This window comes from Desmodus rotundus, chromosome 7 (genome assembly GCF_022682495.2).
Source record: "Desmodus rotundus isolate HL8 chromosome 7, HLdesRot8A.1, whole genome shotgun sequence".
Classification (NCBI taxonomy): Eukaryota; Metazoa; Chordata; class Mammalia; order Chiroptera; family Phyllostomidae; genus Desmodus; species Desmodus rotundus.
In genome coordinates, this window is record NC_071393.1 from 27,861,929 (window position 1) to 27,884,888 (window position 22,960).

General features: G+C 42.9%; 1 protein-coding gene across 4 annotated transcripts in view; it reads right to left on the bottom strand.

Moving 5' to 3' along the window:
• Positions 1 to 22,960, bottom strand: part of OPCML (opioid binding protein/cell adhesion molecule like) — a 1,085,685-nt gene that overhangs the window by 392,293 nt on the left and 670,432 nt on the right. The window contains exon 1 of one of the 4 annotated variants that reach the window (XM_053928730.2): positions 9,133 to 9,241. The exons of the other annotated variants lie outside the window; for them this stretch is intronic. The gene's annotated coding sequence lies outside the window, so the exon portion shown is untranslated. Of the gene's footprint in view, positions 1 to 9,132; positions 9,242 to 22,960 lie in introns of those variants that run through there. 4 annotated transcript variants of the gene reach the window in all.

The following is a 22,960-nucleotide window of genomic DNA, read 5'->3' on the forward strand; positions in this document are numbered from 1 at the left end:
CTGGAGTGATTTGCTGTTTTCACCTGAGCAGGTGAGATGTCAGTTCCCTTCCATGTTAATGGCTTTAACTTGTGCATATTAATAATTTCCTTAAAGACTCTCATCTTTAACTTTAAAGTGAGGATGAAGAAAAAAATTTTCTTTTCCAGCGAGGAGGTTCAAACAGAATTGTGTGCATTTCGCCTAAAATCTTTTATTTAGTACTCCCTCTTACTGGAATTATTCTAGTGGAATAAGCCTCTGAAAATGCATCCTCACTAATAAAAATGTCTCAAGTTCCTGTATAGGAAAACTCCCCAATCCATCAAGAGTTGCTTCTTGTTGACTGAAAATATGCCCCTCTGACTCCCAATGGTTACGGATGACTGTTCTTACCTCATCCCAGCACACCAATCAGGTGCCACTTAGCATATTCCCCAGACATCTTGAGAAATTAGATCAATCCCCCCCTTGCCCATTAAAAGGCTCATAAACATTTGCAGCATCGAATTAGTGCTGGTAGATTTCTCCAACTTGGAACATGTTAGAATGCTCAGTTGAGTAGGGAAAATCAATTAGGGCCAGACAGGGTGCTGGAAGTTAAACAATTTGTCTATCTTATGACTACACAGTGGAAAGCATGCGTGCACGTGTGTGTGTGTGTTTACATTTTGGTTCAGATTTAAAGTCACTCATGTGTAGAGTTTGTATAGTCTGATGCATGACTGGAGCAGGATCTACCAGTTTGAGAGGTTACTGTTAGAAGACTCGGAAAGGCTTATATGTACTTGTAACTTTGTAACTTGTAAGTAAGCATATTGCAGTTTTCTTGCCTCCTAAAACTCTGTCAACAGAATTTAAATTTCAATGGGAGATGAGCAATTATTCAGGAAATAGACTGTGCATGCAGATAATTATATTCCAGGTAAAAACACCAATCCTGGCTAGATGCCTCTTCTCCCAAATTCATCAGTTGACAATTCCTCAGTACTTTTTTTTTTTTTGCCTTTAACATCCTTTTTCACTACAGGCAAAAAAAAAATATATATATATATATGTATATATATATATATATATATATATACATATATATATATATATGCTGAAGGAGAAAATATAGAGTATGGGTTATTAACCTAGGGTCCATGGGCCCCCGAAGGGGTCTGCAAATATAATTTAGAGAGATATATCAACTTTCATGGAGAGAAAATGTACATCCTTATTTCCACTTCCCCCCAGTTGCAATGCAGCATAGCCTTTATATACGAATGGTGGGAACCTATCACAGGCATGTCAGCAGTACCTGTGGCTTTATCACTGAGAAAAATCACAGTTATTTTCATATCATATTATACTTGCTGCCAATATCTTGAACTATCCTTTTTCACAAGACACTTCTTGAAATTTATGTTAGTTGTTGGACTCACTGCTGGATTTTATTCAGTGCCGTAATCATGAAGCACATGCTACACCACATTTTAAATGCTTTCCTACCTGCATGCTAACACAGTCGGTTCCCTTTGTAATTCTATGTACATGCCGAGGTTGTCTAGAGCTAAAGAAAAACCAAGGTGTGGGGCCACCATTCCTGAGGGGCCTGTTGGAGCGTCCAGTGTGGGTCGGCTGCACACCAACAGGCTTGCCCTGTCTTCCCTCACAGCACCTAAAAGTCACCCTTGAGTGTGCTATTTCTGTTATGCACATAATTAACAGCACAGAGGAAATTAATTCACAATATAAAAAGAAGAATACAGTATAATTTTCAATAAAGAAGTTACTATTCCCAGACTGCAGCTATGTATTTTACTTAAAATCTTATTGGATCCTCAAAACCCCATGAGTGAGTACTCTTTCCCCATTTGATGGACGAGGATACTGAGATTCAGAAAGGTTAGTACCTTGCCCAAGAACACTGAATTAGATTCTTCCTAAACTAAAGTCAACCGGATGCTGGGAGTGATTTTTATGTAATACTCTTTCACATGAGATGGAAGGCCTTCCAGATCCATAGTTTTCCAGGTGAGGTCTGCAGACCCCTGGAGGTCCCTGAGACTTTTTCAGGGGGATCTGTGAGGTCCAAACTGTTCTCAAAATCATTCTATGACATCATTTGTCTTTGTCATTGTGTACATGTGCAAAAGCAATGGTGGGTAAAATGCCCTGCACCTTAGACTGGATGGCGGCAGTGGCCCCAAGGTGTGCGGGTCGTCACTGCAAGCCTCAGCCCCAGATCTGCACAGCAAAGAAGGCCCTTCTCACTGAGCAATGTCCTTGATGAAGCAGTGAAAGTTAATAATTCCAATATATCTTAAAATATGTCTTGACCCTCAACTGCACTTATTTTTAATATTCAGTGTGACAAAGTAGGAAGCATATATACCTCACCTCTGCATAAAGCCTAAAATATTTACTCTCTGGCCCCTAACCCAAAAATGGCTTGCAGAGAAAAGCAATTGAGTGATCGCTTGAATTGTGAGCCTAACTGGGTACGTTTTTAAGACACACTGTTTTTCCTTGAATGAACCACAGACAAAGTATGGTTATTCAGAACTGGTGTCTCACAGACATTTTCTCAGAGAGGAATGAAGTGTCACTTCAAGGAAAACAATTGGTACTATTTATTGCCAGTGATACAATTTGAGCTTTCATGGGGAAAATAAGGATTTTGAAAAACTTGAATTTATCACTATGAACTTAACAGCTTCCAAATATTTAAAGATTTTTCAGATGAGATTGGTGGTGATATTAATGAAAGTTATATTTTAAGTTACATAATGAAATGTGTCAGTACTTGGAAGATCTGCATAACTCTTCAAACTAATATTTCCCCAATGTCCACTGTGTGATTTTATAAAATTGGAATGGTAAAATACCTAAGTGCAAGATTGACCAGTGGATGGAGATTAAGGTAAGATTTACATATCATAACAAATCCTTTTTTAAGTGTACAATTCAATGTATTTAAGTTTATATGCAGACTTACACAATTATGACAAGACCCTAACTTTAGAACATTTCTATCACCCCCTAGAAACTCCTATCCTATTTACAGTGACTCCCCATTTCCACGCCTCCAGCGGCCAGTAATCTACTTTCTGTCTCTATAGAGTTGCCTTCTCTGGATACCTCATACAAATAAAGTGTGTGTTCTTTTGTGACTAGTTTCTCTCACTAGTTAAAATGCTTTCAGTGTTTATACATATTCTAGCATGTATCAGTACTCTGTTTCTTTGTATTGTCAAACAGTACTCCATTACATGAATATCCTACTTTTTTTTTTATCCATTCACTAGTCAATGGACATTTGGGTCGTTTCCACTTTGAGACTGCTGTGAATAATGCTGTCATCAACACATGCACACACGTCTCTGCATGGAAATATGCTTTCATTTCTCCTGAATGAACGCAAGAGTAGAATTGCTGGGTCACGTGGCATGTCCGAGTTCAACATTCTGAGAAATAGCCAGACTGAATCATTGCACATTCCCACCAGCAATAAATGCAGATGCCGCTGCGTTCACATCCTCCCCAATACATGCCATCGTCCAACTGATTCGAGGTATAGTTGTGGGTGTAAAGTTGTATCTCATGGTGCCTTTAATTTGTATTTCCCTAATGACTCATAGTGTTGAGTTTTCATGTGCTTATTCACCAGTCATAGATTTTCTATATTCAAATTGTTTGCCTTCTTTTTAAAACTATTTAAACTATCTAAAACATTTGTTTTGAAGAACGTACATATTCACGTGAAGCTGCAAAGACAGTACAGAGAGAAGCAGTTGCTTTTAATGTAACAGATACAATTTAGTTAATATAGTTTCAGGTTTCACATTACAACTGCTCTTTCAGAAATTACCACTTGTTGAGTTTTGGTATAATATCAAAGAAGAAAATCCACAATTACCTCAAAAGCCTATTAAAATATACATTCACTTTCCAAGTACAATCTGTGTGAAGGCAGATTTTCTGTATTTACTTCAAACACAATCGTACATTGCAACAGATTGAATGTAAAAGCGGATAGGAGAAGACAGCCATTTGCTAAGAGACTTTCAAAAGTGTAATGTCACTCTTCTCATTAATTTTTGAGGAAAACATAGTTTTTTATAAAAATATATTATTTTAACATATAATGGACTTTTACTGCTCATTTAAAAATTAATAAATATGACTTTTTCTCAGTTTTAGTGTTCAATATGGGAGTATCGGTAGATATAACCCACATGAACAAAATCTCTTTGGACTTCCCAAGCATTTTGATTATGTAAAGGGGTCCTGAGGTGAAAAAGTGTGGGCGTGCTGTTGTGAGCTCTGGGAGACTGTGGATCCAAGCCCTGAGAGGACAAGGGGGTGGGCCCAGGGCGCCGAGGTAGTGAAGCCAGCCCTGCCTTCCTCCGGTGGGTCAGGTGAAGGCAGAGACAGGGGAGGACCCGCAGCTTTCCTACCCTGTGCGTGTGCCCATGTGTGCAAGCAGCCATTCACGGTACTAAACGCAGGGCTGTACAGATCATGAGGATCCACACCCGTAACTTACCCCACAGAGCACGCAGATGCTGGGCGCGCAACTGGACGCCAAGCCGGGCCTGTCCCCAGCTGTTCTGATGTACCCTCCCAGCTTGGCCAGGGTCCCCAGGCTCCCATCTCCTCTTTTCAGCCATAGGGCCTTCTTCTTCTTCCCTTGACATTCTTGCAGCCTCCCCCTCCCATCTGACTGCAGATGCAAGCATCCTCTTAGTCATCCCTCCCTTGCTCTGCCTAAGAGGAGTCACAGGTGCCCTTAAAAACGATGGTTTATTGGTGAACACTGCCGGGGAATAGGGGAGGGCAGTACTAGGAACCCACGTGGCAAGGCTGTAAGCCTCTCCGCAGGGATGGGAAGGCCCTGCCCAACCTCCAGGGGTTTCCTGTAGGGTCTTTCTTCACCAGGAGAGAAAGAACATTGGCTTTGGCATCAGACATGTAGATCCACCTCCTTGATTCAGTCAGCTTTATTGAGCCTTTTGGAATTTTGTTTTTCTCATCTACAAAATGGTTGTTATGAATTCTTCTCAGATTAACTGAAAAAACACATATGCACATGCTTTTAAATAAAAAACTCTCAGTGTAAGTTATTAAATCTCAAGGCACTTTTTCATGCCCAACTCAATGGCTGACTGTGAGTATTTCATAAACTAACATAAATGCACTTGACTGCAGGGTAAACAGCAGAAGAATGCAAAAGATTCCAAATGGCAATGCTAACATCTATACTTGGAACTCAAAAGGCGCATTCTGTATTCGCTTCATTGTAGAAGCTAACAATGCTGGATTTGATTAATTTAAATGTTGAATATGTTCCTTTTGTTCCTCTAATGGCTGGATTTCTCTCTGAAATATGAATATTTATTTTATTTCATTTCATAATTTGCTTAGAACCACAATAGAAAAATAAATTAAAGAAAGCGTCTATAATTCTCATGATTTAAAATAATAGTGATGATTGATGAGGAGGAGAAAGATGATGGTGACGAGGATAATAATGAATGAAAGTTCATATCCCTTTTGGGGAAAAGCAAACTGAAGGAAGCAGAGAAAAGGAGACGACCCAAAAGCAGCCACAAAACACTAAGCACACCTGTATGCCACGCTGAGTCTCCTCAGGGGCCCCTCAAGCAGGCATCAAGGACTAAAGGCCAAAGATTTTCATAGACGGGACTTCTTGAGGGAACACTGTAGGTCACCATGCCTTAAATGTGGTGACCATATTGGAAGAAAACATTCAAGTTGTCTCAATTGCCTGGACTGTGCAAGAGGAAGAGAATCAATTTCTGCGGTGACTGGGTCCCAAACCATCCGCAGCTGTGCAGATTAGATTTACATGCTGAGATGTATTCTCCAGTAACGAGGAAACTTGTTTGGACTTCAGAAATAAGTGAAATCTTCTGCATCCAAGAAAACTCCCAGAGTGGCGCCCGTGTTCTGTGGAAGAGCAAGAACGAAGCCAGTGTACAGTCCTGGACCACACCCTACTTCGCCAGAGCTTTCGGGAATGCTCGCATAAAATTCTAACGTGAGCGTGGGAAATGAGATGACCTTTTGTAGGAGGTGATTATGAAAGAAAACCACAAACATAGTATCGTGTTCCTATATACACTTTACGTGTATTCAGAGACAAGTTGCAACATCACATTTCCAGGATTTCACAGGTTCTTAATTTTGCAAAGGTTTGCTGTTTTTACCATGCCTACTCATTTTCCCCATTCTTCCAGCAATCTGATAAGCTCAGATTCCCAAGCTAAATACTAACCCTTTTCTTTTCTGCTTTCCATTCATTAAAAAAATAAGGGGAAAATGCAGTAGAATACTCAAATAATTGCACAAACACCGCTGTCTACAGACAGAAAGACTGCTGAAAGTAGACCATTGGTCCCTAGACAATACTTCATAAAAGGTTAAAGGTGAATACTCCATGAAAGGTTAACTCATCAGTTGCATTACTTCAGATAAAGCCTGAACTGAGCATATACACAGCAGTTTAGGAGAGTCCAACATAATTATGTAAATATTTTCACAGCTGAATGTATGGGAGTTGGAGGTGCTTTGCTGGGCTTGTCTGTTGATGTCATTCTGTGTCTAAGACCTTAATAACTTGCAGACAGACGCAAGATTCCTCACATTCCTGAACCCGAGGCAGAACAAAGGCCCACGGGACCGGTTTTCACCTCGACACATGAGTTATGCTGAACGTCCACGGATTCGTATCCCACGGGCCTTAGTAACTGATTTTTAAATGAAACACCGTTTGACATGACTTGTTTAAAAAGGGTGTTCTTGAGTCATTTGATAGAGACAAAATATGATAACCTTATTAAACGGCCTGCCCTTGCAGACTGGGTAATGCAGCAGGCCTGTCCCCCGAAGGCCTGCGCCGAGACAAGACTCCTGGTGAGAGCAACGGCAATCTATCGTGCCGGCTTCAAGGTGAGTCTGACAAGAGAACTTTCCCTTTCAGAGCTCCTAGGGGAGAGCGGACTCTTAAACTAGAGGGATGGAGGCAGCCGGAAAGGCACGGTTGAGGGATATTTTTAGTATCCCAGAGTTAATTTAACAAAAAAAAATAGTTTGAATTCTTGGGGACGTTGAAAGATCTGGGATTCATATAGGTGAACTTAGCAGTTAACTCTCATTGTCTCACACAGAAGACTTCATTTTCGTTACCTCAACCAATTTTGGAATTTGACACATTAAAAACTTATAACCTAGCCCCGGCTGGCGTGGCTCAGTTTGTTGGAGCATCATCCCATAAATCAAAAGGCTGAGATTTTAATTCCAGGTCAGGGCACATACCTAAGCTGTGGGGTCGATTCCGAGCCAGGACACATACTGGAGGCGATCGATGTTTCTTTCACATCAGTGTTTCTCTCTCTCCCTCCCTTCCCATCTCTCTAAAAACCAGTAAGCATGTCCTCAAGTGAATATAAAAAGTAACATTTTAAAAATGTTCAATAACAGTTATAACTAATATTTTAGAAGGCATCTAATAAGTATCTTTTTACTTCTCTGAGGCAATAAGTAAATTTTTCATTTTTCTAATGTGAAAACAAAAAGACCCAGGTCCAAAGGGAGTTGGAGAAAGTGTAACCAATCTACTAAACAAGCTGATGATTTGCCAGAATTTCGTAGGCATTTTCATTTACTGTATCTCATTTAATCCTGACAATGGGCCCCTGAGGTAGGGAGGTGTATTCCCCCTTTAACAGATAAAGAAATCAAAGCTCAAAATGTTAAATAACTGGTGTAACTCATTTAAGTTAAATGTAGCAGTTTGTAAACAGCAGCCCCCACGATGTTCTACAACAAAGCCCTTACTGCAGCAAAGAGGACATAATGTAAGAAGGATTAGCTTTAGGGCCAGGCATTTGCTCTCCATTCTGGGCTTCTTCATTTACTAGCTGAGGACCACCAGGAGAGTAACCTGGGAATCTCAGTTTCCTCAACTGAAAAATAAGATTGTAACTCCTATAAATTAAGGTTGTATTAAGTATTCAAGATAACAATGTATCACTATACATATACAGATGCATATAAACAGAACAAATATGTACACTCTCACACAAATACATATACATGTTTGTACATATGTGTATCACAGAATATGACACAGACTAGATCCACTAATAAAATGATGTCATTAATTTTACTCTCCCTAAGCTAGCTAAATTAGTTTCAAAAATGACTTTACTCTTACTGGATGCTGACATGTGTTCAGTCTTTTTTTCTTTAATCATTTCTTCAAGTTAAATCATATTAATATGAGGATACTGTAAATGTGAGTTAGAAATCATTTCTAATTTATATGCTTACCAACTTCTTAACTTAGAATGAAAAGCAAGGGCAGCAAAGAAACCAGATAATCCAATTTTTAAGTAGCTGGCAAGGAGGCATTTTGATATCAGAAAAGAGTGATATGCATCTCAGAGATAACTTTCCTATATATTAATTATTAAAATTAATCCATTTGTTGATTTGTTTATATTTTTACCACAGATAGAAACTGAGGTGTGAATAATCCTGGCTCATCATCTGTTTCCAAGATGGCTTCATTTTGAAACATCCCAAGGTGTCTGGGTTCCCCGTCAATGAAGGTAGTGGAGTGAGGTCCTCATCAGTGCACACGGGACAGGGCTGGAGAGGGTCCTAAAGCCCACCACATCTCTCTCCTTCATTCGTACACAAGGAAACTGAGAGCAAGATACAATGGCTTCTCCCAAGTCACATTGCTAGTGGGGAGACATTCAGGACCAAACAAGTGCCAAGTTCAGGGCTCTTTTTTTGCTTGTGGTCAGGCATCCTAGCTAGGGCAGAGGGAGGTAAGGAAGGCTGGCAGACTATTTCAGACATGTGATACTGTAACTTCAAAACATGTTATTAAGATTTCTATGGGGCCCATCTCCCAGACTATGCCAGCCATCCGTTGCCTCATCCCAGGCGCACACACACACACACACACACACACACACACAATCCCCTGCCAGCTTAACTCTTCCTGCAAGCTGTCTCTTCCGATTAAATATTTCAAATCCTTAGATGCAAATGCAACCTAAAGTTTCCAGGCTACTCTTTCATAAAAGAAGATTATAAGTCATAAAGATAACCCTTGATGCAAAACCTTACCTGGCATGGTGACACTAAAATATTCCTTTGAGGTTAAGAACATATATTGTCTATAGAAAGCATTGATTTTACTGCTTTTGGGATGGCTCCCAGCCGATGTCCGCATGTGCGCTGGGGACAGGATCAACACAGCTGCTTCCAGGGCAACCACTAAGAGGCAGACGTTACTACACGCTGTTAGTCTGCAGGGGGCGCTCTTCGGCCTTCGGTGTGTTTGCAGCAGGACCCTGAGCCCCTGAGCCGACTCTGGCACCCAGTGCAGCTGTTTGCGGTGACCAGCAACACGGTTGCCGACACCGATCTGGTATGCGGGAGCTTTCCACAGAGGAGTAAACGAACATATTCCGGGGGAAAGAGAGATGGAGGTGGGGACAGGGCACAGTGTGCGTGTTCACGTGTCCCCTGAGGACGTGCTTTCAAGTCCCCGCGGAGAAAAGGGTTAGGTTTGAGTGAGTCATTTTTACAAGAAACTACGATGTTCTGACAGAGCACTGTGCTCTGGGACCCAGGTGATAAATGGGTATGGAAGGTCCTTCTTTCCCTTCTCCCCCAATTTTCCGTTTGGTCCTATGTCTCAGTCAACCACCAGCGGAAAATGGCTGTGGCCACAGGGGCGACATGGTGACAGATGAGCCGGCCACCGAAGAGTTAATAAGATGCGCCAGCAGAAGAACTGGGACGGGTCCCTGTGGAGGTGTGTGCTGGACTCCACCTGGGCTGCCCCGGGCCTGTGATGACTCCGCTGGGCTCCAGTAGAATGTGGGCTCACTGTGACCAGAGGCTGGAAGGCCTGGAGATGTCTGGATTTCACATCCCAACACACAGAGAAAGAGCAACTGAAGTCCTGAACCACCCTAAGCAGCAGAAGCAGCTTCGATGGGTGGACTGCCTGAGCTGTCTCCACTCTGTAAGCACCGCATGCCTTTTGACCACACTCTTTTGTGGGACAGGTCTGCTGTCAGTGTTTTACCTTATGCTGTGCAAATGTGAACTTGAACGTCTCCGATTCTCTCAGGTTTTCTTCTGGAAGCCGTCTCAGGCTTCCATGGCCCCACCCGGGCCCCCACTTCCTCACAGTTGGCCTCCAAGTCCTCCCACTGACCCTCACTTCACTTGAGTCCATTCCCCTTCTCCTTCAGTCTGGATGTTTCCCGTGTCCCTCGCCTTCTTCCAGCTCCCCTTTCATTAGTCTCCTCTGTGCCTCTGGCCTCTACTTTTCAGTATTCCAAGAAGGGAGACTTACCCATTCAAGGTTGAAGCCTGCTGACCATCACAGGCCTACTGATTCAGACGGTGTTCACTGAGGAAGAGGAGAAACCCCACACCTCCCAGGTGTTCAACACATTTTTGAATTGGGTGGCTGACCGAAAGTTAATTTCACACATGCTGAGCTGAGGAAATTTCTAAGTCAGAGCAGTCCAAGATGGGAAGGTCATCAAGAGACGGTGAGCCTCTGCCGCCCACACCTGGGCAGGCTGATGCCTCGGGTAGAAAGACTGTAAAATAACATCAGGAACTGCCTGGTAGCAAAGGTGGCATCCCGGGTTGTCCGCTGGGTTTGGAGTCAGAAGGTGTGTTTAAGGCTCGAATCTGCCAGCAACGCACCGGGTAACCTCACCCACGTCACTTCCTGTGCTTGAGCCTATTTCCGCATCTGAGAAATAAAGGCCATCGTACCTATGAGTCCACTTCACAGTATCTGAGTGATGCTTCGGATTATGCAAGTGAAAGCATTTTAACTGCAACGTATTGTGTGAAGATTGAGTCTAAAATGTTCTGCCGTCAGACGTGTCTAGATTGCAGGATCTGATCGAAATTGCCAACAGGAATTCAGTTGTTCCAAATGAAACTATGACTATGACCACAATGCAGGAGAGGAACGTGTACTTCAGATTAAAAGGGGGAAAAAAACGCACAAAACCTTGAGTCACAAGGTAAGGATGAACCACAGGTTTTACCTCTCAATTCAAAGTGGCTCTCTAGTAAAAAAATAAAAATAAAAAATTCTACATGAGGTTGTTTGAGATTATTTCCTGGAATGGTTTAAGAAAAACAAACATGGTTGGAAAAGCCCTCAGAGCTTATAACTTTTTACAGAACATCTACTGTATGCCAGACTGCAGACTAAGAGCCGGAAATACCGGGGTGATGAAGCCAGGCCTGGCTTCGAGAGGTCACGTGCCAGTGGGGGATGGGCAGCGTGTGGCCGTGGGGCAGGTGAGGCAGAGCATGAAGGGGCGATAGCCCAGCCAGTCACCATGTCTTTCTCACAGGAGGCATCCTTTCAGCATTTGATCTACTGTAACAAGCATAGCTACTCTTTTCTGTAAAAAAATTAATGTTTGTAATTCTGAAAATTAGACTTTTTTTGGCAAATAAATGAAGGAAGTAGAATTCCAAACATGGTATTCATAAAAATATATCTTTGGGGGAATTTCTAACATATTCCAGAGCCCAGCCTAAAATTTTTGTTTTAGAAAGAATATGTATATATATATATATGTATATATATATACACACACACATAAATGCACATATACACACACACATATATATACATACATATAAAATCTTACAAACTAAATTAAATAACAAGTAAATAACATATTTGTAAATATCAAACATGGTTTGTTTAAGAAAAGTTCATCCTTCTTCCATAAGCATTTTTTCAATTCAGAAGGTATATTTTGGAAAACTATACAAGGAAGAAAGTGTATTTTTCTACTTTTGCTTAGAAGGCATTTTTGCAAACACTGCAAAAAGTCTGTGAAAAATGTCTGCTACACTTGAACAAATAGGAGAAACTGAATAACACCCTTAACTCAGCAGAGGAAGTGTGGCTCCCGGTCTAGCACCATCCCTTCTCGGCCTCAGCACTAGGACTGAAGCAGCATAACACCCACACGGTGTGTCTGAAGGTGCCCGAGTCCAGCTTACTGTTTGGAAAGCGCAGTAACTCAACACTGTGAAATGCATGTAGTGCTACAATAGACACTAACATAGCCCTCTGTAGATGCAGACGTAGCAACAAAGAGATGGGAGGAGTCGCCAAGATCAAGACCAAATGCAGAGAAATTGTCTCAGAACATGGGCGGCCATGAGTATGATGCAGCTAGAAACCTAAACGTGAGTGATTACGGCACTGGAGCCAATTTCGGTCGTTTTATTATTATTAGAAAAAGCTCATAGATAATGTCGAAGGAAATGGCAGGTCATCTGACCCCTGAGAGTACTTTATCCAGTTGAGCAGTAACTGTTTCCACCACTTCCTGAGAGAGGCCATTCCATGTGATAATGGCTATTGCCAGGAATCTGTTTATTCCTGGTGGTCAGCTGACATTTGTCACATTTCACTTCACCCTGTTACTCTTAGAAATTTCATCTCCTTGGAGCACTCTTTAGTTAAGCCCCAGCTATCCTTCTCTCTGCCCTGCAGGAAGAAAAGGTAGCTGAAAACTGATGGCCCATAAAAGGCAAGAAGCAACCTTAATGACACCCTAAATTATAGTGAGCATTTCTGCATGCTTGCACCAGTTGCTGATTTTACAACATTTGTGGTAAAGATGCAAAAGGATATAAATTGTTTATTCATGAAGAAACTGAGGCAGAAAAAGGTTAAGCCATTTGTCCAAGAAAAGTCACTGGGAAGCAGGAATTCTGCTAAACACCAAGAAGACGCTACAAAGTTCCTCACTGGATCGTTGGGTGCTGACTGTGAAGACACAAAGTATTGACGCACCAGGACTGTTGCCCAGGTGCTGCTTTCTAAGCACCGCAGGTCTGTCTCCCCGCACTCTGCACCCAGGAGAGATTCCCACTTGGTCACCTAGAGGTCTCGTTGCTTTTCTTGCCAATTTAGGCTTTTTCATCTCCAACTGTACTAAGAGAAGGGAGCCATCATAATAGGCAAGGGACAATTGTGGATTGTGAAGTATCTTTTCTGTTTGTTTCTGGATGCATTACAAAATTTTCACTGTAGATTTTCCTTTGTAATTAAGTTTAGTTTTGGCTCACAATGTTAATGACTACTTTCATCACATTTTAGAATATACAAAGGACTTCGAAATGTTCTCTTTCAAGTTATCACTTCCACACTGTGAGGCAGATAAAGCCGATTTCATTATCCTCCACTCAGAGATGAGCAGAACAAGGTCTGGGGACTGGAAGCAACTCTCTTCAGATCATATAAATCTGAACTCAAATCCATGGGTTTCCACTTCAGCTCCACTGTTTTACTGCCGTATTCTTCAGCTGCTCATTTGTCTTCACTGATCAAACTCAAAAGGTGAGAGATAACATCCAAAAGCTGGATGTTGGGAGGACCAAACCCAGACTTCCATATTTTCCTAACAATGTCTCACCCATTTCAGTTACTTCCACTTGGTTAGGTCCTTTGAGGCTTAAAACCTCTCTTGTAATTGGTGATAATTTTGTTCCAATTAGAGGAAAATCTTAAAAAATCAGAGATTAGCAACATCTTTTCAGCCACACAATCCAGTAATAATCAGCACTGCCTTTTGCAGAGCGCTATGTTACAACGGGCTTTCTTTAGCATCTGACACTCTGAGGGTTGTGGGAAGGGACTGTTGGGCCCAGTGGCACTGGAAAAGAACTCCATTCATTAAAGCGACAACATGCTTCCTCTGTCAGGGACTCAGAGTCCCATGCACTGAGATACAGTAGCCAAAACGTGCTGTGAACAAAGGCAGTCCAACTGGTGACTGTAGATTAGCTAGCGTGGGCACCTCACCAAGATAAATAGAAGTTACTTTCATTGAGGATGAAATGAAATGGTTGTTTTGTTTTGGGGCTGCAGAAGATGATACAAAGTTAAACCCTCTGCCAGCAGAGTTTCAGGAAAAGTAGACTGTCAGACAAATTTAATTGATTTCTTTGTGAAAGTAGCTGAACATATAACATTCCAGTGAAGCCACTGCAATTTTCTTACAGTTGAGCCTGGGCTTTTGAGAAGGGACAGGGAGACCCACAGAGCTGAGGGATGTTTGTTTCTGGGGCAGGTGCAGAAACCCAGTTAGTGGGGTTGGCTCCAGAAATCAGAACTGCCCTGGCTGGTGTGGCTCAGAGGAACGAGCATCGGCCTGAGAACTGAACCGGTCAGGGCACATGCCTGGGTTGTGGGCCAGGTCCCCAGATGGAGGCGTGAGAGAGGCAACCAGTTGATGTTTCTCTCTCTCTCTTTCTCCCTCCCTTTCCCTCTCTCTGAAACTAAATAAATACAATCTTTAAAGATAAGAAAGAAATCAGACCTACTTCCTCCCCCTACCTTTCCATTTCTCTGATCACTCTACCCTCCCACCTGCTAAGTTTAATGGTACTTGTAACACCTTACTTACGGGTAAGGATGCTTGATTTGATAATGCTGGCAAGGCATTTGGAGTTCCCTGAATGAAAGGCAGTGGAAAAGTACAAAGTCGTGTTATTACGTAGGTTAATCAGCAGGTTGTAGGCAGGCAAAGTGAAGAGGGTTACAGAAAATGACACCCAATCTGCATGCCGAGAAGTGACAAAGGAGTTCTCTTGGGCTCTCTGCCCAGGCCAACCCCATTTATTAATAACAGGCCCTGTAATGCTTTGATATTTTTCAGTAAAAGGTACTCTGAGCATGCAACGTGCTTCGCTAGCATTAACTTATTAAGCCTCCCTACTTCTGTGGGAAGCGGGGAAGTGCGAAGTGTTATTTTCTCAGTTTCACAGGTGGAGAAACTGAGGCACCAACACTTGTCTTTTCTCAATTTCTTACAATCTAGCAATGAGGCCAAGGATGCAAACAGTGGAGGGAAGGAACATTTTAGCCAACATGATCAAGGTTGTTTCCTAAAATGTTTCACTGCTACGTTAATTTAACAACAATAACACTGTATATGCTTAGGGTCATGGGATGCACCATATTCAGTAAAAAAAAAAAAAAAAAAAAAAAAAACCCACCTGTGAATAATCAGATTATTTGGATCATAAACAGTGTCAGTCTCGGAGGCCCCATGTGGTTTTCCATAAGTTACTTAATTGTTCTCAGTATCAGAGTACATACCTTTTAAATAATTGGGATAAACTTAGTTTTCTCCCTTCAAATGCTACAAAACAGCAGTCAGATTGAGTTCCGGCCTGAGAAAAAGAGAACTTTCGAGCTGAATTTCTGTTAGGGGAAACGCTCTAAAGGGCCTTTGTTTCTAACAGCCTCAAGGCCGGTAGGCTCGAAACCCATGGATGAAAATAGGAGAAGCCATGCCGGGGAGCAGCGAAAGGTGCAGCTAGCTGGTCGGAACAGGTCTCTGTTACTCTGTGCGGATTTAGGCTGCGATGTCTTTGAGAAGTAGTGTTTGATTTTCAGAGTCAGATACTCAGGCGGTGCGGGCACAGGTGTGGGTGCCTATGCACACGTGTTGAACTTGACCTCAAATTTGCCCGCAGTGCAGGCAGGAAGGCTGAGGGCGCAGCTTCACCCAGGAGTGCACCCAGAGGGCGGCTATGGCAGGTGTGCTGCCAGGATCACGTGGCTTAACATGGCCCTTGTCGGCAAGGGCACTGGTGGCTGTGAGACCTGCGGGGAGGTTTTCTACTGGTAACATAGTTGCTCTGAGAACATGTGGATAAAGGCTCCTCCTGAGGGAGGGAACGTGGGAGCACAGAATGTGGGAAAGGTTGTAAACTGAAGCACGAGGAGACACTTCTCCCCAGAGAATTTAAACCTTTTTTGCTATAGACCCAGGGATCCTTTGCTACAGACTCAGGGATGCTAATATTTAACATCACACTGTTGTTTTCTTGTGTCTCTGTCACGGAAGCATCCCTAGGTTCTTCATTAAGTCTGCCGTGTCTTTCCAGCCTTGTGTTGGGAATGCTGTGGACAATTAGGGACGAGTTTGGCTGGGATGCAGCTGTCGTGTGGTGAGACAAAGGCTTATGTGACGAGCTTCCTCCTCTCCTGGCAGACTCCACTGTGTGGAGGAAGACCCAGCACCTGGCACACAGCTGCTGGAGTGGGAAGCACTAAAAGCAGACCTAGGTGAGGGCCTCATGGGCAGAGAGAGTTGAAGCTCCTATATCCCCCTACCCACCAAGTATTCAAGGCGAGGAACACTGGGGTTACATGCCAGGGGCCTCAAGCAGGATGCAAACTTCTCTGAACAGTATGTGTATATTATGGGCATACATAGATGCGTCTGAAAAAATACCCACAACCTGGGAGAAGGACCCAGAAATGGTAAAAATGGGGTGGTGGAAGAATAGGTCTTTTCCTTTAAACAAAACTGAGTAATTTTTCTAGTACCATTACCTTTATGATTACATACACAAGAAATCCCATAGCGTTGTCTGTGCCCCTTGTGGGCACAATTTACTGCCTTGTATTAGCGATCTTCTGTGGACTGCCATTTCCTCAGCTAACCTCTCAGTGCAGGGTGGCTCCCGCTGTTGTGTGCACCTCTGGCAGGGTCCCAAGCACCCTCTGCACGCAGGAGGCCACAGTGCACAGGGCTGCTTGCCTGCTCAGCCATTCCGAAAAATGCCAGGTGGATGGGCAGGTCTGAGTGCAGATGTACTTCTCATGTCTCTTACGTCCACTTACAAAGCGCAACAAGAAGTAACGCCCGATGTCTGAGGGAACACAGTCAAGTATCAGATACGTAAAGTAGTTTAGAAGTCACAGTTGCCGCTCAGTTCTATATTACCCAGTTAAATGATAACGTCTCCATCTCTACTGTACTCTATGTCCCTCCCTACTGCGCACTACACTCTTCAATCACCTGGTGACATTTCAGCCACTACGTAAGAGAGACGTCATCAATGCTGACATGGGGGGAACCTAAGTACTTGCTCCAGGATGGAGGACTCGTAAGTAACAACCAGAAGGTCAGCCTAATGCTCTTCCCACCAAACGCGATGTTACTGCCTCGCTACTGCCGTGTCACTTGAGGCCAATGAAATTAAGTGAATAAATGTGAAGTCATTCACTCATTCGTTGTGTCCGCTGTGTGTTGTCTGCACCCCTCCACCGGGATGAGCACCCTGAGTGCGGGGTGCCTGCTGCCTTGACCAGCTGCTCACCGGGGCCAGGCGCAGACTCCGCTCTCAGCAGCTGCTAGTGCTGGAGTCAGTCACCTTCAGCTTTGCAAGATGCTCCAGAAACATAAAGATTCCCCTAACTTGGTGGCTACAGGTCATTAAAGTATGTGTGTCTTTGTTTTGTTGTTGTTGTTGTTTATTGTTAAGCCAAACCTGCTTTACCCAGAGTGATTATCCACTCTTTGCCAAATTTGGTTTTGGCTGACTTTATGCTGTTTCCAAATTCATTCTCATCCATAATAAAATGTCATCATCTTTCCAGAACGCCCTACCCCCTTCCGTCAACCCTTTGTTTTTCCGTGTTAATACTGTTTGCTTTCTAACACATTACTTGGTTTTAAGTAGCATGTCTGTTTCTTTGCAGGGCAACATTTTATTGGTGGGTTTGCTCTCTATTCCTGAGCTCCCAGAAGAGAGGCTGGCATAAAGCTTGCGCTAAAAAATCATGTGTCGAGAGAATGAGCAAAATGAAAAATCCTTTTCATCTTTAAAGATACCCAAACCAATATCATCTCTACTCTAAAAGCATTTAAGAGTAGAGTTGTTGTTGCTTTTCACTTAATATTCTGCTAGGCCTGTAACTCAGCCTCCTGACCATGACTGCTTCCTGGGAGACTAGACACAGCGGGCGGCCTCAGATCTAGCATGTTGGTAAACTAATCACAGGTTTGAAAGGCTGACAAGTACATAATCATCTTATGATCCCCTGATAGCAAGCTGCACAGAGGAGGGCAGGGCACAAAGTCACCTCACTCTCAGGCCAGGGAGGAACCTGAGACCAGGCAGGTACATCTGCTCAGTTTGCAGAGCTGGTAACTAGAGGGGCAGAAATTTGCATTTGAAACACTCATGCCTCCATAAACCCAGGGGAGGCACTGTGCTTGGTCCCACTTCATAAGCAGGAACCTGAGGCTCAGAACTGTTAGGTAATTTGTCACAGGTCAGAAGCAAAAGATATGAGATTCCTGGTTTGTCTGACTCCAGAAACTTATCAACACTGCTCTTCTTACCTATTAATTTATACCTGTAAGGTGATGATGAGTGAATAAAGGGATGTAAACAGGGATCTGCATTCCTGATTTCGCTGCCATCCTACATTACTCAATTTCTCTTCCTGCTATGCCTCCTTCCCCCACGGCTATCTCTGCTCAGTGTCATTAGTTGCACCATAAGATAAGAGCTTCTGTGTCTGTGAAGTTCTCGTGGCCAGCAGGGCAGAGCCAATTAACACTCACACATCTTCCTGCAAGGAAACACAAGCCCTGCTGGTCATCCTGGAAACCACACCCCACAGTGCACAGGGGCGTCCTTTATAACCCTCCGGCTCATTGTCTTGAGAAAGCTCAGACTACCCTTCAGGCAGGGGGCCTCTTATTTTGTCAAGAAAGACAGACTTTTCTTCCCAGGAGTGGACAAGAGTCCCACCAATAGATCCCCGTGGTCACTGTGCAATCTGGGCTGAATTTAGATTTCATGAAAATTTTATTTAAACCACTTTATGACCCTTCTCATTGATTTCTGTGGCTTCACTTTTCGATGACTGTTTCTGTACGTTCAGATTAAAATTAAACATCCTAGTAGATTTAAATAATACTTTGATTACGTATCTGGTACCAAGTTAGAGGACATGCTTCTGCTATAGTAAACCGGTTTCTTTTCTTTCCAAGCCCAAAAGCCCTTGCACATGGAATCGTAAACATGCCGCAGGGCCTCGTGCTCCACAAGCAGTCCTCCCCCTGGGAGAGAGCAAAGGATTACAGACACGTCCGTGCTTAGTTCTTGGGACGCAGTCCAGGAATGGAAGCCATCCGTAGCTCCCAGAGAGTGGCGGAGGGGTGTGGCGCTGGGAAAAGGAATATGGTAGCAAGGCCCAGGCAAAGGGGAAAAAGAAAGAAAACAGAAGAGGAATGAAGAGTTACACAGATAAAAGAAGGAAGATAGGAAATTAATCTGGAGGCTGGGGTGAGCATATTGTAAGAGAAAAAAGTAGTAAAGGTAACGTATTTCTTTTTCAAAGCCAGTGAAAAGTAACAAAGAAATTTGAAAAAGATGAAAAGTGACTAAAAAGTGTCAAAACTTTCTTAGGTAACAGGGCAAGATGATAAAGATTAAAATGTAATCAAAGCATTAGTAACTCAGTTTTGTATTTTTGCTTAAAAAAAATAAAATAAAGTACTGCTCAGATACAATGAATTTACTTTTCTTTTTCGCCCCTGTGGCATTTCAAAAATCGGTAGCTGAAGAAATAAGTAATTACCCTGTCACTCTCTGAATCAAGCCCTCACTGCACGGTAGCCCAGGGTCAGCTTTCCTGTTATTCTCCATTAAAAGTGGGTTGTGTCCTTTCAGGGTACGGGCCCCCCGCCTGACTACAATCAATTATATCCTTCTTCTTCTTCTCCCTGTGACATTTTGTCAATCATAATCAAGGTGGGTATCTTTGGGATTACTATTAGTATCATTACTTTCAGTGATAACTATTAGAGGCAGGTGAGGTTGATAGAAAATCCATCTGCATCCTGGCCGTTAGGATGACACCGCTGATCACTTTGAAGAAACCTGGAGCAGTGTTGCAAGAAAAGAATCATGGCAATAATCCAAAGGAAGAGGAACTAAGGAACAACCTGTTTTCCCCTTTAATTTTCCTAAAGACTACCTTCCTTGGAAAGGTAGATTTCAATCAAAGCTGTTTCGGAATGGCCCCGGAGTGACCGTCAGATGGTTCTTAGGAAATATCCTCTGCCAGTCCAGGTCTCCGGTTCTTGGGAGGAAACGAAGCTGTTAGCGCTGCTGAGAACAGACAGGGCAAAACCACCAACAGTCGGGCCTTAGTGAGGAAACTGAAGATATTTTATTGATGAAGCCCCAGCGTGAATTAGCAGAAAAAACTGCTTTGATCATCTGTTTTCTGGTGCTTATCAAAATCACCAGAGTGCTACGTTCCCTGGTCCCGTGCATATGTGGAGAGCAGGGGTAAGTGAGAAATCCAAGGAGCCTTACTTAACAGTGAGGCAAAGCATAAACAACGGTTGAAAAATGTGGGTTCATCTCCTAGCACAACTAAAAATGCCTTTCTTAGTCAACAGAGAACCGCCCCCTCACCAACTACCAGAACAAGACTTAAGATAAATACCAGCCCAAGTAAATATTGAAGGAAGAGTCTCAGATCCTAATGGAATGTTAGGATTGTAGATGTATAATCTACATAAGCTCTTAAGCATGCTGAGTATTGTAATTTGAAAATTTCCGAAGAAAAAGGGATGTGCACTTTTTAATCCATAAAACTTTCCATTTCTGCAAAATAGAATTGTTTGCACTATGTGAAATGGAAAATAGAATGTGCCTATGTGGCGTAGCCGGGATTCCATCTCTTGTTCTATTCGAGACTGAGAAGTGAAAGGGTCTTCCATTTCAACCCCATCTCCATCGCCTGGATCCAGTTACTCTGAGTCTTGATTTTTCCTTCTGTACAATGGGAATGATAACATCAAACTTGCATCTTGTTATATATATATATATATATGCAACACTGCAGGTGCTTAAAAACGATAGCTCCAATTCATTCATCCATTAATTCATCCATGTATCCACTTATTCACCCATCTAATAAACATTTCCTGAGGTATCCAGGGCAAACGCCATTCTGTGTCATAGAAATTCATCATTTATCAAGACAGTCTGGGCTCCTCTGGAGGGACTGGGTCCGTCTTTCAAGCACCAAAAGGCCTATCAGCATACATCCCACATTACTGCAGCCTAGGTGACAAGGAATAATTTTTGGACTCGTAATTTGCACTCATGAACACAGAGGGGATCAGTTTTAACAAAGGAAACAGAACATCATAAATGATAAAGGTTTTGAAGTGCTTTGTGTTGTAAGATCCTGGAAAAAAAGAAGAGCAAACCACAATTCTCACAGGTCCTGATCAGGCATTGTTCACAGGCTTCTGACTACCACCCGGGTTCAAACAGATTCTAAGACAAAGCAGGAAAACACTCCAATGGCTTCACAAACGCTGGGAATCGATAGTTCTTGCCATTCACTTCTTCTTTATAAGCGTAGGTCCAGCAGGTCCTCATGAAAAGGAGACTCCAGGCTCACAGAGGGAAGGGTGTTTTGAGGACAGACCTGAACTCTTACAGAGCATGACCTCTGAGGTATCCTAGCAACTCCTTGGCACAAACCCTTTAAGATCTGAGTTTGGGCCCTCCAGTTTTGTCTCTTTAACACTGTCCGTCAGGGCTACAGGGGAAACATCATCACTCAGAATTTCACCTTGCAAATAAATAGCTCTGAACTGCAGCCAGAAGCAATGGAATCTCTCAAAGACATTATCTGGAAATAGTCGGTGGACGGCACCTCAAGTCCCATTAATCATTCTCATGCTTACAGTACTTCTTAATGGCTTTTATGGTTTATCCTTTGAACGCCAACAAAGAGTGTGATTTTTCCTGGCTTATTCTATTAAACAGAAATCAATATCAAATATAAATGTGCCGACGGTAGGATATTTGGAAAGGCTAGAAATGAGCTAGTGCCCCCGTTTTATCTTGCCCTGCCCACAATAACAGGTGGAGATAGAGGATTAAAAGAAAGGGTAAGTATGCCTGGTGTTTGCTAAGGAACCAGAATTCCACAGCTTCAGGAAGGGGGTGTGTGCCTACCCCAGTCTGGATCTTTGGGGGTAAAGGATGTGGCTTTTGTTTTTCAAGATAGGTAAGGCTAGGGCGGGGCCTGCAACCGCAGGCTATTAAAGAAAGTAAAACAAAAAGAGGCTTAATTTTCTCCAGGGAGTGATTTTAAGTGAGGAGTCATGACTGGTAGCGGCTGTTCTTGTGGGGGAAGAGAAGCCTGGCTTTGCCTCAGGTTTCTCTGACCATCACAAGCTCCGGAAAGCTGGGGAAGCTACCCAGCCACTTTTCAGTGTGCTGAGAGGCCGCAGCAGCCTTTTAAAAGTGATGTATGTCCCACAGAGTGAGAGGCAGCAGCCACGTTTTTCAGAGATGGATGTGCAAAATGTGAAATCTGTCTTTCGAACCTGCAGAGAAGGTTTGAACCACTCAGTTCTGAAGTTCATGGCCAGCATTTTTGATAGGAACTAAGCTGACCAGTAAAAAAAAAAAAAAAAAGCCTTTTTACTATAAGAAAGACTTCACTGAAGAGGTGGTTTCCTTACATGATGATGACTTCAGATAAAGAAGAATTCAAGCACAGTATCAAATCATGATCTTAGCATAGAGCAGCACCTAGTACCAGGCACAGTGGAATCTGGACTCAGCATGGCTAACAATTTATTTTAATCTCAGGAGTTCCTTTGACTGCTTAGGTCTTCCCTCCTTATTTCTAGAAAGAAGCAGCAATAGTTGTTCTACTTATCTCATGCACTTGTTCAAGAGTCTTAATAGATAATATGTAAAAAATGGGAAGCAAGGACCCGTAGCTTTCAAAGCCCTGAGAGTGTCCTCACCAAGCCTTCTCAAGCCCTGGGGAATGGTGCTGGGGTAGAGATGGAGTCCACTTCCTTCACTACCCTCAGGGCAGGTCTTATCAGCCTCTTGACTAATGCTCTCCCTTGGCACAGCCTCAAATCTGGGGTCATGGAAAGCAGCTTTTCCTCAAAAAGACTGAGTTTCTACACACTAGTGACTAGACTAATGTGAATTGTTATCAAGTACAGACATATGGTCGTTGGAACATCACCTAGTTTGTTTCTAATTGTTTGCATTTTATGTTATTATTTTTTCT